The 16,392-nt window shown below is 37.7% G+C and overlaps 1 pseudogene; it reads right to left on the bottom strand.

The window, feature by feature from the left end:
* Positions 1–7,368: 7,368 nt before the first annotated feature.
* LOC107185134 lies at positions 7,369–7,860 on the bottom strand (annotated as a pseudogene).
* Positions 7,861–16,392: the final 8,532 nt, after the last annotated feature.

Consider the following 16,392-nt stretch of genomic DNA (forward strand, 5'->3'; position numbering starts at 1 on the left):
TATTTGTTAATTAAATGAATAAAAGTATAAAAAAGATGGATGAGATGCATAATTTAAAAGGTCTGTCTTACTTAGTGGTAAAGTGTGGTCATTCTTTGTGTGTGGTGATTCTTTGTTCAGAAGAGAGTAAATCTAATAATATTTGCTTTGTTGGGCAGTTTTGATGCTTCTGCAATAACTGGCTCATTCATTTTGGTTGAAGAGAGGCCAGAGATTAATTTAGGCCATAATAGGTTACTACATTTAGAAGAATTATAATGCAGGACTCTGAGTTGATTGCTCAGTGGCCTGGTTAGTATATTTATGCACTTTCTTTTCTATAGAAAAATCATGATGCAGGAAAAGAATCTGTAGAGTCTGTAAGATAAAAATGTTGACTTCAGGAAGAGTGTGCCTTATTACATAGCTTTTTCAAATCTCATAAATATGTGAAAGCTGGTCTCTATCTGGAAAATTCACCCCTATTGAAAACCACCCTTATTGATTGAAATTCTTTCCTCCCCCCAAGTAGTTGAATTAATTATCATATATTTGCTATAAAGGCTTATTTTTATTGCATGAAAAATTACTCCAAAACATAGAGGCCTAAGACAATACTTTTTATTATCTCTCATAGTTTCTGTGGGATATAAGTTTGGGAAGGGCTCTGCTGGATGTTTTTGGCTCAGGGTCCCTTCTGTGTTTTATTCAGATGGTGGCTAGAGCTGGAATAGCTGAGGGTTGGCTGAGCATTTCTCTCTCTTCAGGTGGTCTGTCTGCATGGGCTAGTTTATGGCAGTTATACTGCTAATTATGGCCGGCCCAGGGCACCAACACGAATTGCCCAGTGAGCAAGGTGAAAGCTGCATCTCCTTTCCACCTTAGCATAGGAGGTCCTTGCCACATCTTATTGGTTACAAGCAAGTTAGTTAGTTACAAGTTCTAGAGTCAAGTGGCAAGAGGATAGACCCCGGGTATCTCTTTCTTTACAAATAGATTTTTATTGATTTCAGAGAGGGGGAGAGATATATAAATCTCAATGATGAGAGAGAATCATTGATTGGCTTCTGCATGCCCCCCACTGGGGATCAAGCCTGCAACCCGGGCATGTACCCTGATTGGGAATTGAACCGTGACCTTCTGGTTCATAGGTCGATGCTTAACCACTGAGCCATGCTGGCAGGGTCTTTTTTTTTTTTTTTTTGACCCCATCTCTTAATGGAAAAAGTATCAAGAATTTACAGTCATTTAAAAATTTTATAGCCCTAGCCAGTTTGGCTCAGTGGATAGAGGGTGGCCTGTGGACTGAAGGGTCCCGGGTTCGATTCCAGTCAAAGGCACATGCCTGGGTTGCGGGCTTGATCCCCAGTAGGGGGCGTGCAGGAGGCAGCAGATCAATGATTCTCATTATTGATGTCTCTCTCTCTCTCTCTCTCTCCCCCCTTCTCTCTCCCTCTCCCTCTCCCTCTCCCTTCCTCTCTGAAATCAATAAAAAATAAAAATTTTATAGATGGCAGCAACAGTGGCTGCTGCTACTGCTATCTTTTGATTTTTGGGTCGGACTACATACTCTTTGGTATCCTAATCTAATAGATACCATTTCCAAGATTTTATAATTTAGTTGTTATGTTCTGTCTTTGAAGTTTCTAGGAATTTTTTTTATAGAGCACTTTAATGGCATAAAAAGTTTTAACATCTTTTAGAAAAGTTATGATAGTTTATTACTAAAGTATAAAAATCCATAAATTATCTTGGTAAATAATAAAGATACTCAATGGAAACAGAAGCAGACTGGTAAAAAGGAAGAAGGCATACATTTTTATTCAAATGAAATAATTTTATTCAAATAAAATAATTCTCTAATTATTTTTATAATTAAAAAATATTATAATTCAGGCTTAAGAATAAAATAATTGTAGTGCTTCCCCATTGGCTCTGCGTTGTTTTTCTTTAGCCCTCTACAATCCATTCTCCACAGAGCAGCTTTATTAAAAAAAAAAAATGGCTAATTGGGTGCAGGTGGTATATGAAGCTGAAAACTTCTGTACATACCTCATACCAGGCAGCCTGGTGACTGTTCTTCCTCAACCCTCACAAAAAATTAGACTTATTTTGTGGAGGAAGTTAACCAAACTGGTTTTAGACCCAGGATATCTGGCACTGTAGAAGGTAGGAGGGTAAGGGCTCACCTGAAAATGAAGGGACTGGCAACGTCTTAAATAGTGAAACTTTCAGCACTTTCACTGCTCAGCTTCAAGAACACTAGCAGCCAATTGTGTCTTTTATCCTTTATGGAAAAAATGAGACAATTAACAGAAAACACTTATTGCCCTAACCGGTTTGGCTCAGTGCATAGAGCATCAGCCTGTGGACTGAAGGGTCCCAGGTTGGATTCTGGTCAAGGGCATGTACCTTGGTTGTGGGCACATCCCCAGTAGGGAGTGTGCAGGAGGCAGCTAATCGATGTTTCTCTCTCATTGATGTTTCTAACTCTCTATCCCTCTCCCTTTCTCTCTGTGAAAAATCAATAAAATATGTTTTTAAAAAAATAAAACACTTACAGATACTGATATGTAGTCTCCTTAGCTAGATCACCCCGCCGAACACCCTACAGTGAAATTTATCAGTTGACGGGAATCGAGAGTCTGACCACTCAGTCTTTAAACTTTATATGAACAATTAGAAATGGCTCTAAATTCTCAACAGGAGTAAGAGAGTGGAACAATGCCTTCAGAATTCTGAGGGAAGATGATTTCTGGCCTAGAACCCAACCATTTGATCAGTCAAGTGTAAAGGCAGAATAAAGGCATTCAGATCTCAAAACGTTATTTCCACTTGTTCCTTTTTAGGAAGCTACTGAAGGTTATAGTATCTCCCAAAGAGAGGGAGCACACTGTCAGAGAGGAACACACAGGTGATTGTATCCCTGTACACAAAGGAAAAGGCAGGGAGAGGCGAAGGGAAGTCCCGGACAATGAACCTAAAGTTTAGGGCAAGAGACTGAAATTCTATGCAACATTTTGTATGTATTTTCTTGGGAGACAGTCTGCATTGGGGCTCTTGTTAAGGATGACCAAAAGCCAAACTCATGCATTGCCAGCCATGAACATTATCAACTTTTTAGTTTTTGACAATTTTGTGGTTGAGTGAAATGGTATGTTTAAAAATTTTTGAGTTTGAAAGTCTTTTATTAAAAGTTGGTTACTTTCATTATCAGCTTTTTTTTCTTTTTATCTGTTTTGCCAATTACTTTATGGTTATATTGCTAAAATACTCATAGAAATGCTCAAGTTTTAGAGCTGGCTGAGAACCAAGTGGTTACATTAACCTGGGATATGTAGACCTTAAAAAAATCTGTGGATTGGCTCCTGGGACTGTGTAGAATTTATGAATCCCCTGGGTTGTATGTAAATTTGTATATGCGGACAGGTTTTTGTTTTTTCCCGCTGGTGACATAGGGTTCAATTTCAGATCACACAAGCTTAGAAAGGTTCAGGGGCTTACTCAACAGTGATGTTCTGACTCCTATTTTGATGTACATTCCCTGTTATATCATGCTGTCTTCAGGGTTCTGAATTAGTATAGTTTTTGTTGCGTGATCACTTAAATTTTTTGAACATTGTATAATAAATAAGATGAATCTAAGAACCAATGAGTTTCTTTTGAGTATTATAGTACTATGTTAAAACAACTTAAAGTTAAAAAAGTGACAGCCTAAAATAGACATTTCAAATAGTCCTTAGCATTATGGAGAACAAAATTTTTACATGTTTCTGTTTGTGAAGGAAAAGAACTGTGTGTGAAGAAAACTTCCTAAAGTATTAAAGTACACATCTTTCTCACACACACATTTTATAAATATAGAATTGTCTCTCTCTCTCTCTTTAGGGACAACTTGGGTTGTCTTATCTGCTGTGTTGAAATTTTTTCTAAAATGTAAATCTCCTTTTTTGCCCTAGTTAATAATGTCTTCAAGGCTGTCCCATGATCTCCCACTCTTGCAGTTTGAATGTCAGTTTGAATACATGTTAGCATTGAGGCCTTAAGTAATGTAGGAAATTGGATTGAGTACATGGTGCAGATACGTTTTAGAAATTTTGAAAATTACTGTTAAGTACTAGAAAAGTAAAGTAAATCATTACCCCAAGATTACCTTACATTTTGGATTATATTTAAACATTTTCTTTGTTTAATAGTTTTTGGCCCAGAAATGTTCTTGAATGGGGAAATTATGGTACTTTTCCCCTCTAAGTTTAAAAATAGATTTATATTGATATGCAGTCAAGGAATTTCTTTTTTCCTCCCTCTCTATTTAAAAGTTTCCTTCCTTCCTTCCTTCCTCTCTCTCTCTCTCTCTCTCTCTCTCTCTCTCTCTCTTTCTCTCTCTCTCTCCTTTGCTACACAGTGAGTGAGGGAAGGATCAGAATTATCTTGGGGTAATGTTTTTTTGGCTTGAATTATGTTCTTGATATTGTGATTGATTTGAGGTGACTTAAAAATTGTTACTCAGTTTCTGTGTCTTTCATGCATGATTTAAAAAAGTTAAAGAAATAGAATAAGCTAAAATGTTTATATACATGGCAAATTTGGCCTGTACAGAGACTGTACAGTGAAAAGATTAATTTCTATGTGTGCCTAGTTTCTCAACGTCCTCCCCCAGATGTAATGTTACCAGTTTCACCTACTTTGCAAATTGCTAACTGCTAAAGTAGAGGATGCTTGTGGTTTTGCCCCTTCTGTTGGTAACTTATCCTTTTCCTTTTAGGAACCTCTTCTGTCTCACTCACAGTCCAAGTAATTCCACTGGTCTAAGCCCACCTCATTGACTCAAGCTGTTCTAATCTCCAGGTGTAGAGAGATGCATGAGCAAAAAAAGCACAAGCTATAAAATACCAAGTTATGTATATGGAGTAGGCGGGGCAGGGGGGTGGTGGTGGAAAAAAGGAACACCTGGTCAGATTGTACGGTGACTTGAATGATAGGCTAAGGAGCCTGGATTTTATCCAGTAGGTAGTCAGGAGTTAAACATTTCCAAACAAGGGGAAAATTTGTAATTCATTTCCCATTCCTCTCAGCCCTAATGGTCAAATCCTACTTTTTCTCCTTTGAAAACTCTCTTAACGTATCCCTTCCTTTTCCATTCTTAATCATTCCAGTACCATCGTTCAGTCCTTCTTACATCAGACTGAGATTGCTGCCGTAGTTAATAAATGATTTCTCAGCTGTAAGCCCTTTGTCCTGCAGCCCATTCTGGACACCAGTATTAGATTAATCTTACTTAGAGCTTCATTTTGATCATATTTCCCCCTTTATTTAACCTGGATTCTAGCGAACTTGGAATTTTCCTTTTCCCTCTCATGTTTCTAGCCCCATTCCATTTATTAATTTTGTCTATTTCTTTCTCCTGGGTCATCCTTTCTCTAGTCTCATCCCTATTGGTTAAAAATTATGCCTATCCTAAGAGTTTAGTTAACATTGTGCCTCCTTGTAGAGCTTCTTCAAATAATTTGGAAGCTAATTTGAGTTCTTTGCTCTGAAATCTCAGAACTCTTTGCTTGTACTTAAGGCACTTGTCACTTACTGCTTTCTATTGTTGCTTGTCTTAACAGCCTTGCTAGATTATATAACATTAGTGGCCCAGTGCATGAATTTGTGCACATTGAAAGGAAATTAATTAGAAGAAACATTTTAATATTGCTATTCGCCCTTTCTCTATAATAGAAGTGTCAACCAAATTCACGATCGACAATGACAGATGGAAACACACATGTATGACTGGCACCAGTGAGAGCTTTATATGTATCATGCATGTGAGAATTAACTTAGCCTTTTATTTATTTATTTTTTTAAATATATTTTATTGATTTTTTACAGAGAGGAAGGGAGAGAGATAGAGTTAGAAACATCGATGAGAGAGAAACATCGATCAGCTGCCCCCTGCACATCTCCCACTGGGGATGTGCCCGCAACCCAGGTACATGCCCTTGACCGGAATCGAACCCGGGACCCGTCAGTCCGCAGGCCGATGCTCTATCCACTGAGCCAAACCGGCTTCGGCAACTTAGCCTTTTATATATATAGAATAAACTTGCTTAATTAGACCTCCTTTCTGATTTAGCTAAACTTTTTCCAGCCCAGTGAAGCATGCAAACTTCTCTTTCAGGTAATTGTCAGCAACACAGCAGTACATATCAACATGAAGCAGATTATTATTGTAGATCATGCAGGCAGAACACAGGGTAAAATATTTAACTGTGGCAGCGTTTGACTATATTCTGCGCAATGAGAAAACCTGAAGTCATTTTCAAGGTCCACCATTTCTTACTTCTTTTCAGTCGAGTCAAGTTTGTAAGTTTTCTAAATCTCCATTTTTTGGCTAATGAAAAGAAAATAGTATTCCACCGAGTCTCCTATCTACCTACTCCAGAACTTATGTGGGAATCAAATGAGATGAGGCAAGGGAAAATGATATTTCTTCACATGTTCCTCTAGTATATATATATTAACACACACACACACACACACACACATATAGTTATGGTGTTTATTTCCCATGCACAATGCTTTTATGTACTTGTGGTTGATAAATATTCTGTTAATTGAACTTTTCTATTTTGGACTACCTTTTGTGCACTAAATTGATGGTAGTTTTATGTCTTTTATTCTTTTTATTTCAAATATATTTTTATTGATTTCAGAGAGGAAGGGAAAGGGAGAAAGAGAGAGAGAGATAAAAACATCAATGATGAGAGAGAATCATTGATTGGCTGCCTTCTACATGCCCCTTACTGGGGAATTGAGCCTGCAACCCAAGCATGTGCCCTTGAATGGACTCAAACTTGGGACCCTTCAGTCCGCAGGCCAACACTGTCCACTGAGTCAAACCAGCTGTGGCAGGTTTATGATTTTTAGTCATGGCTTCTCTACTAGACTATAAAATTCTTAAGGGCAGGAAATATGTCTGATGTATACTTTCAGAATCCTTCTATAATGTATACATAATATACTTTTAAAAAGCTCATTTTTAACAGATTTTAAAAAATATTTGCCAATTTGGTTGGTTAAAAATGTTATCATGAGCCCTCGCCAGGTGGTTCAGCTGGTTGGAGGGTCATCCCATGCACTGAAGGGTTTAGGGTTCAATTCCTGGTCAGGGCATATATCCAAGTTGCATGAGAGAGGCAAACAATTGATGTTTTTCTCCCTCTCTTCTTCCTGCCCCCCTCCTTCCCTTCCTCTCTCTCTAAAATAAGCATATTGTCTGGTGAGGATTTTTAAAAAAAGATATTTAATTTCTTTGATTCTTAGTGTGGAAATCATGTTTTTATATTTTTGTTTGTCATTTCTACTTCTGTGAAGTCCATGTTTTTATTTATTTATTTATTTTTATTTTTTTGGCAGAATTTTATGATTTTATTAACACAAATACAATGTGTACACAATCTGTCTACCATTTTCTTCACTGCGCAGCCTGGCATTGGGATTAGTGACTCTGATGGCCAGCTGGCCTGCTCTTTCCACAGTGGCTTTGCGGTTCTTTGAGGAGACGTTGTGAGCAATCTCAGCATAGTGAGATTTATTGCACTTCAGCAGCACTTCAAGCTCCTTGACGTTATGGACCAGAAACTTCCGAAAGCCACTGGGCAGCATGTGCTTTGTTTTCTTGTTGCTCCCATAACCATTGTTGGGCATCAAGATCTGGCCCTTGAATCTTCTATGCACCCTATTGTCAGTGCCTCTGGGTTTCTGCCAGTTCTGTTTAATTTTGACATATCAGTCTGACTGGTGCCGGATGAACTTCTTGGTCCTCTTTTTGACAATCTTGGGTTTCATGAGAGGTCTGAGGGCAGCCATGGTGCCCAGTAGGAGATGGCTGCCACCTCCATAGGCAGCGCCAAGGAAGAGCTGAAGTCCCTGTATGTATATATATACATATTGTTGTTGTTGCTATTATTGATACTCACCAGAGGATTGTAAATAAATACTAAGGGATTTATGGAAATGGTTATTTTAATATCTTTATTATTACTAACTAACAGTAAATTTATTATAATTTACATGTTAATAATAATAAAGTTATTATTTTTACCCAGCTAATACAAACATTTCACCTGGGATGGAATGATACTTGGGTGGGTGTGGAGGAGTCAATGGGAAGGGAGTTTCTTGCCTCTATTTCTGTTTTATACACTTTGAAGTTCTTGTCCCTTTGCTCCAATTTAAGGGATCCTGATCAACTCCCAATACTCGGGATACAGAGGAATCTGTTGTTAGGTATTCTTCCTTTTATTATAATAGTAAATATCAAGTACCTCTATTTGCCGACTATTAAATTCTTTACCTAAATCATTTCATTTAATTCTCAAAGTAATCCTATGAAATAGGTGGGTACAAATATTAACAGCAAACACTGATCTTAGAGAGGTTAATTTGTCCAAGGGCTCAAAGCTAGTTGGTGGGGGGAGCTAGAATTTGAAAACAGATGTGTTTTTCTCTCATTTCTAAGCTCTGTGTTACACTGTCTCCTAAATTGTTTAAGATCTCTTGACAGAGAGGTCTGGAGGCTTTTGAACAGTTTTTTCCCCCTAAGCAGTTCCTTTTTGTGTCAGTTTTCCCTCCAGCTAAAAAAAGAAAAGAAAAGGGAGACAGAAGCGTTTGTAACTTCCTTAGAACCAGGTTTTAGGTCAGATAGGCTGAGTGAGTGTTTTGGATTAAGAGAAGTTTGTTTTTTCTCTGCCCATGTCTCTTTTGACAGCTGACTGAATGTTAAGTCAGTTGGAGATTCATTTTGTTTAACTGGCAAATATTCCCTGGGAAGACTGATTGTTGGAGTATGTTGGGGTGTGGTGAGTTATTAACCATGTGGTGTGGATTACACAGGATACTTTGACCATTGTACCTTTAGACTTCTCAGCTAATAGAGACATTTGTGATTAATGTGCCAAAACTTAATCAAGTCAAAGCTTGTGGAGATTGAAAGTGTTGCCTATCCCCCCTTTTTAAAAAAGAGAGGCTTAGAGGAAAACTAGAATGATGGGTGGTTAACAGATAGTCACAGTAAAGCGCAACCTCACTGGGTGGCTGTCCTCCACACCTTATTTTTCTTTTGTAGAATGGGAAAAATATTATTAATCCAGAGAACTTAATGAGCTAATCATATAAAGTACTTGGGAAGTAGTAAATGCTCAATGAATATTAGTTATTATTGTATAAATACTTTTTACACTCAATAAATAGGGTGTGAAATGAGTTCAGAAGTAGAATGTAGGATCTTGTGAGGGCATTGGTTAAGTGCATTTGGTGTCATGAAAGAGTAGGTCATAGGAACTTGAGTGCGTTTTCAAAGAACACCTGTCACGGTGTGTTCCACATCAAGGCAATTAATTTTCCTTCTGGGATCTGGAACTTTGCCCTATCAAGTACATTTTTCTATTTCTTTCAGAATTTAAATATTCACATGTGCTTTCCATATCAAAAAGTCCTTCAGGCCATTTTCTTTAACTCCTGCATTCTTTTTAAAAAATATGTTTTTTATTGATTTGGGGGTGGGGTAGAGGAGAGAGGAGAGAGGAGAGAGAGAGAGGTATCAGTGAGAGAGGAACATTGATTGGTTCTGCCTACTGCAGGCCACCTCTCAGGACTGAGCCCGAAACTTGGGCATGTGCTCTGACCTGAAATTGAACCAGTGTCCTCTCAGCACATGGGATGACACTCAACCAATTGAGCCACACTGGCCTGGGCTTTTGTATTTATTCTTTTCAAGTTTGACTTTTAGAAAAGAGTAGTTTACTCTCATTTCTATCCACATTTCCCACCTTTCATTTAAGTGCTAATTCAGTGTTTGTTCAGTACTCTTATAAAGCTGCTTTTGGTGAGGATACAGTTCCCTAATTGATAAAATGTGTGGAGACTTTTCTGTCTTACCTTTCTTGACCTCACCATGTACTTCATTTGACTAGTAGTTGCTTTTTAAGGTCATCCTAGAGCTAGTTAAGTGCTGTTGAAAGTAGGGCCTCAAGGGGTGTTTAAAATTTTCCCCCATCATCCAAGGAAAATTCTTACCTGGATCTTTCAAGGAGCTTGTAAAGCAACTTATTCTTATCTTTATCAGTTCAGCTAATGCGAAGCAAACTCTGGGTGCTTTTATAGTTTTCTAAGGACAGTTTAAAAAAACCAATTTGGCTCAGTTTGTTTCAACTGAGGATGGACCATCATTTGTTTTCTCTCCCCTGATGATTGTCTTAGAGCCTGTAGAAATTTTTAGGTGGAACAATATTAAGAGATAGTTCTGTCTTACTGCTTATACCAACCTGTTGCACCAGTTTGGGTGTGGTGGCAGGAACTCCTTTATTGTGTTTGGGCAGATTAGCTCTCTGCTCACTTGCAGAGTAACAGCTTTTGTGACACTTAATTTGATTGGGATTGTATATTTTAGAAATTCCCAGTTGACTAATAATCTCTCAAGTGAAGTGGTTTTCTACTTGATGCAGGTATGAAGACTTTGGAAGTTTATAAAATAAATTGACAAACCAGCAAAAGCTTCTAAGATTTTTGCTGTTCAGTGAATCTGCATTAAGTTTATATTTCACTACCTAAGGGTAAAAGCAGATGATTATTCTCTCCAGTCACTTCAAGTGGCTGGTCTTTCCTTGTCATTCATTATCCCTTTTTGTAAAACCACCCTTTTCATCGATATCAGGTAAACAGTTAATCTTCATATTACTAGAGCATTTCTGGGTTCAAACTACATATAGTTTCATGTCTCTCAGGTTGACCCTTGTTTCAAATATTAAATAGCTCTTTCCAGGTACCTTTTGTGATTTCTCAGGTCATTCTTCTAAACCTAACTAACACTTAAGCGTTATTGTCTTTATAAGTTGTCTCTACATCTTCCGGGCCTAACCCTTTAGTTCTTTACCAGTAGTCTAAGTTTCTGGATAAGTATTTTTCTTGCAGTCAATTCATCAAATTAATTTCCTGTAGACTTTAGGCCGAAATTCTTGTGTCAAGGCAGCCTTTTTGGTGAGTGTTCTAGGCTCTTTCAGTAGGAGGTTTCTGAATAGACCTACTTTGGTTCTGGGTAGTTTACCTGTTTGTTATCAAGATTGCTTTTCCTGGCCTCTGTTCTCTTAGTTCTGTTTTTCTGTTTGCTTCTGTTTCCTTTTGCTATGTTTTTAAAATTCTACTAACATGCTGTTCATCTTAGCCTCTTTTCCTATTAACAAAAATGTTTTTATTGATTTTTTTTTTTTAAGAGAGAGAAACATCATCGATCAGCTGCCTCTTGCATGCCACCCACAGGGGATTGAATCAGCGGCCTCTTAATTCCTGGGCCGATGCTCAGTCTCTGATCTGCACCTGCCAGCCTTAGCCTCTTTTCTTAAATTTCGCTTTCCTGTCGTTCGCTCTAGCCTTTTTACTGCAGTGTTACTAAAAAGTTGTCTTCAAGATTCTGCCCTGGGGCATTAGTCTCAGCCTCTAAGATTTTTTTTCCCAGGACATCAGTTGATTCCTTTAGAAACTTCATCTCTTTAGAAACTCGTTGGTCTGGTTTTCCTTTTAATTCCAGTGCAGTGATAATTGCTCTAATTTGCCTTATGTGTTCTTTTTTTAAAATATATTTTATTGATTTTTTTACAGAGCAGAAGGGAAAGGGATAGAGAGTTAGAAACATCAATGAGAGAGAAACATCGATCAGCTGCCTCCTGCACGCTCCCCACTGGGGATGTGCCCGCAACCAAGGTACATGCCCTTGACCGGATTCGAACCTGGGATCCTTGAGTCCACAGGCTGATGCTCTATCCACTGAGCTAAACAGGTTAGGGCGCCTTATGTGTTCTTAAATACCCTTTACAATTTAGAATGATGTTTTGGGTGGGGATGAAACAGTACATGAAGGGAGCTATTTTCTCTCTAGATTCTACTTATAAATTAATAGCAAAACATAATGGGAAGAATATGGATCTTGAACTGAGAAAAATTTGAATTTATATCTTCCTATTCTACATGGTAGTTTTGAGACTCTGAGTCTCAGTTTCCTCATCAGTAAAATTATATATTCCTCATATAATTTTTGTGGGACTAAAAGGACAGTTTATATAAAAGATGATGTTTAGAGGATACTGAGCATCTACATACCAAAGGTTTTATTCCCTCTTGAGAAATGGACATCAGTTAACTAAGCTTTCTGTGGTAATTATTTTGCAAAAATATATGTATATTAAATCATCATGTTGTACACCTTAAACTTACACAATGTTATATGTCAATAATGTCTCAATAAAACTGGTTGGGGGTAAGAGAAACAGAGACAGTCTAGCATACTGAGAGCATCATTCAGTAAAGAATTATTTATTGAGTACTTGTTAAGGGTCAGGCACTATGGTAGCAGAAGAGGTTTAAGAAGATATTATCTTTGATTTTAAGGTAGCTTACAGTGTGGTATTTTAATATGATAGAGATAAAAGTACTGTGAAGAGACTAAGAAAGGAAAAGTGAACTTGGCCAGGTCGGTAGAGGTCTGAGTAGGTGTTAAGGATCACTTTTTGCTGGGAAGTGATGGTTTTGCTCAATTTTTAAGGCTTATTAGGATTTAACCAGGCATGTAAGTTGGAGGTTAGTGAAGAAGGCGTTCTGTATTGAAAGTGTATAGTGGATGAAAGGTGTTTGTGAGTGTGTAGGAAGATTAGGCTGGACCAAATTATAAAGTACTGTGTGTGCTAAGGTGTTTTGGCAAGCCATTTAAAGATTTTAAGCAAGTAAGTGATGTAGTCTGAGTTCTGTTTTAGAAAATTTGCTATGGAAAGTATATGGATAATAGGTAAATTTCTAGGCTTCCTTGATGACTATGTGTATTGGTGATGCTGTTAAACGAAGGAGAGAGGGAAAGATGAGTAAGAATTTAATAGTGGGGAACCCTAGAAACAGTTACTAAAGAGAAAAACAAAGGCTATTAGAGAACAAAAAATAAGCATTGCCAAGCAAGGAACCGGATCTAGCAGAGTCTAGGTAGGCTGGGGACAACTTTTTGGGAAGGAGAAATAGAGTAGTTAGAAGACCTTGAGGTTCTCTGGTTTATATAATTCTCTGGTTTATATTAGGAAAGCAAAGTCCCTGAGTGTTTTTGATAGGCTGGTGACATATGGATTTGTTGGTCAGACAAGGAGTGTATCGGCCAGAAGTGGTCTGTGTATATGTTTTGAGTATATACATATGTTCCTGTCTTGCGATTATGGTGTGTAGGTAGCTGCCAAGGCACAGGCTAATCTGAAAACATGTTTGAAGTGTATCAGGAATTAAACATAGTTAAGCTCATTTCCACTAAACTAAGAGAAAACAACATCACTTTATATTTAAATTAAATCACCAGAAAAATATTATAGCAGTCCTTTTTAATCAGTTAACTGCCACGATATTTTGAATTTAATTAAAAAAGGTCCGCCGAACTGGTTTGGCTCAGTGGATAGAGCGTCGGCCTGTGGACTCAAGGGTCCCAGGGTCGATTCCGGTTGGGGGCATGTGCCTTGATTGCAGGCACATCCCCACTTCGGGGCGTGCAGGAGGCAGCTGGTCGATGTTTCGCTCTCATCGATGTTTCTAACTCTCTATTCCTCTCCCTTCTTCTCTGTGGGAAAATCAATAAAATATATTTTAAAAAAATAAAAAAATAAATAAAAAAGGTCCGCTGCTTGCGTCTATAGATGCTTATGGCATACAGATGGTTAAAAAAAAGAACATATAATTCTGTTGTGTTCCAAAATCTTGTGCAGCATCTGTCAGTATATGTAGTTATGAACTTGAGCTGCAGTTTTGGGGCAAGTTGTGTGTTTCTTGGAGTCATCTGCTTCCGAGTCCTTTTAATTAGACTCAGTTTAAGATCACTCAGGGGCATGGAAATCTGGTGGTCTGGATCGGTAGCTTGTTTTTACTGTGACATATAAACCTATGTGTCAGCACTTTGAAGCTTGACTGTTGTAGCTGTTGACAGGAGGACCTGAAAATGATCCCTTTTAGGTGAGATCCTTTCTAGAGAGAAAGGTGTAACTTAACACTTGTTCAGTATAAGACTGAGTAAATCAGGTTAGTCTCTGACATTACTTAGTTAGGTTTTCATGTAAGAGTACAGAATAAGTTTTTAGTGGAATTGATCCCGTTTGCATTGGGCACATTATAATGATTTCATAGGTAGAAATCATTCCCTCAGCTCTGAGGGAACAACTACATGGCCATTAGTGCAAGTGGCAAAACTTCAGGCTGGGAAACATGAAAGGTTTCTGAAACTTTGCGGATGATATGAATAGTGGCATTTCTGTGTTAAGAGAGGATATTACCCAGTTTGTGGTTAATTAACTCCTCCAGTGAAACAAACTTCTTGGTCATTTGACAGGAAGGTAGGGACTCCCCAAGTTTCATTAAGCAGTGAACCTGCTTCAGTGGCTGCATGTTTAATGGTAACAGTGTATCCTGCACAGGAAATGCCCTTATTTACTTATATTTGGTCATTTTAAAGATAAGTCATTCCACAGACAATATTAAATCAGAGGTGACAATAGGAGGTAGTTTTAGGATTAGAGCTGGGCATATTAATTTTTGAGTTATTGCTAAATAATCATGTAGTTCCTGTTCATCTAAAGAGGGAGTATTGTTGCAAAATTAAGTTTTGAATAAAGAGTTGAAGAGTGATATGCAAAGTGAACAGAAAAGGATTTAATAAAAAAGGATTTCAGTTGACAAATTATTGAATGTTGCTTAGAAGTAATAAGAATTGCATAGCATGTGGGATCCATAGAGTGAGTAGAAAAGTGCCACCAAATGCAAGCAGGGAGGATATGTTTTAGCAAGATATGCAGTTGGCTTCTGGTGTGAACACTGCTGTTCGATTTCTTATGGAAGGAATGGAGGATCAGGAGGGGTTTGGTTAAGAGCTACAGGAATTCTAAGCATCACAGTTCTTTTGATTGCCCTGAAAACTTAAATGAGTCTGTAGTTTTTTCCATTAATTTTTTTAAAAGTATGTTTTATTGATTTTATACAGAGAGGAAGGGAGAGAGATAGAGAGTTAGAAACATCGATGAGAGAGAGAAACATCGATCAGCTGCCTCCTGCACATCTCCCACTGGGGATGTGCCCGCAACCAAGGTACATGCCCTTGACCGGAATCGAACCTAGGACCCTTCAGTCTGCAGGCCGACGCTCTATCCACTGAGCCAAACCGGTTTCGGCTCCATTAATTTTCTAAAGGAGCAATAGGGGAGTATTACAAAAGACTTATTACAATAAGCCTTTCTTCTAATAAAGACTCAATGTGAAATTTATTCCTGATAATCATTTAAGGTTTAAATGAATATTGGAGCAACCAAGCAGGGCTTTGTAAGGATCAATTTGAAGTCTTAGTAAGGTCAGCACCATATATTCTGTCATAAGATCTTTAGTCCAGAGTACAGGTATTGGATGCAACATTGGGTTGGGAAAGGCCAGTATGCACAAGAAAACAAGGGCTTCTAGGGCTGCTATAATTTTGTTTTGTGCTCATTTTCCCTTTGGAATCTCTAAATATATGCCTCTGTAAAGCATTTAGCTTGACAGTGCTATCTACAGACAAGCCTTAACCTAGTAAGTTAGCCAGAGTAAAGGTCACACTACACAAATGTGTCTTCCTTTTGGTCAGTAGTGAGTAGCTTTCTTTTTCCTTACAGAAACTATCTCTAAAAAATAAGCTGTCACAAATTATTTAGTGAGTATTTTAATTAAATTGTAGATACAAAGTTTAATAGAACCATCTTATTATAATCTTGGCTTATTTTTGCATGTAATTGGATAGAGTGTGGAAACATGCCTTCAAATTGTAATCAAACCTTATACACATAAGACAGTATATGTTTAGCTTATGCTTTTTTCTTTCTACATATTTACAGATTTATAAAAAGATATTGATAGGTTTCAGGTGCTTTATTTTACATGTGTACTAACTGGGTGTTTGAGGGGGCATTATGTATAAACAGGTATCAGTGAATTTCGGGGACTTTCATTGTCAGTGATTTTTCTTCTGCCAATGTTGATAAGAATTTGGCATTATGCCTTTCATTTAAACTACACATAACAAGTTAAAATGATCATTTGAATAGAGCTTGGGCAGAATGATGTAAATGGCAATATGCCATTATAGAAAAAAATCTAGGAAATGTGATGCTTAGTCCTTTGCACTGGAAATTTTCCTGGGGAATACTTAACACACGTTTGGCTTGCAGTGGAATAAGAGGGAGGAGCAGTGGAAAAAGGAAGCCTTTTGTTTACTGTAAAACAATGCAGTGAATTAGACATAGCGATGTTAGAACAGGAGTCTAAGTATGATAAATCTAGGCAGATTCCATTGGAATGGCAAGTTATGTTGTGACTCAATCCTGAGCCTTGCTA

Source organism: Myotis davidii, unplaced genomic scaffold (genome assembly GCF_000327345.1).
Source record: "Myotis davidii unplaced genomic scaffold, ASM32734v1 scaffold69, whole genome shotgun sequence".
Taxonomy (NCBI): Eukaryota; Metazoa; Chordata; class Mammalia; order Chiroptera; family Vespertilionidae; genus Myotis; species Myotis davidii.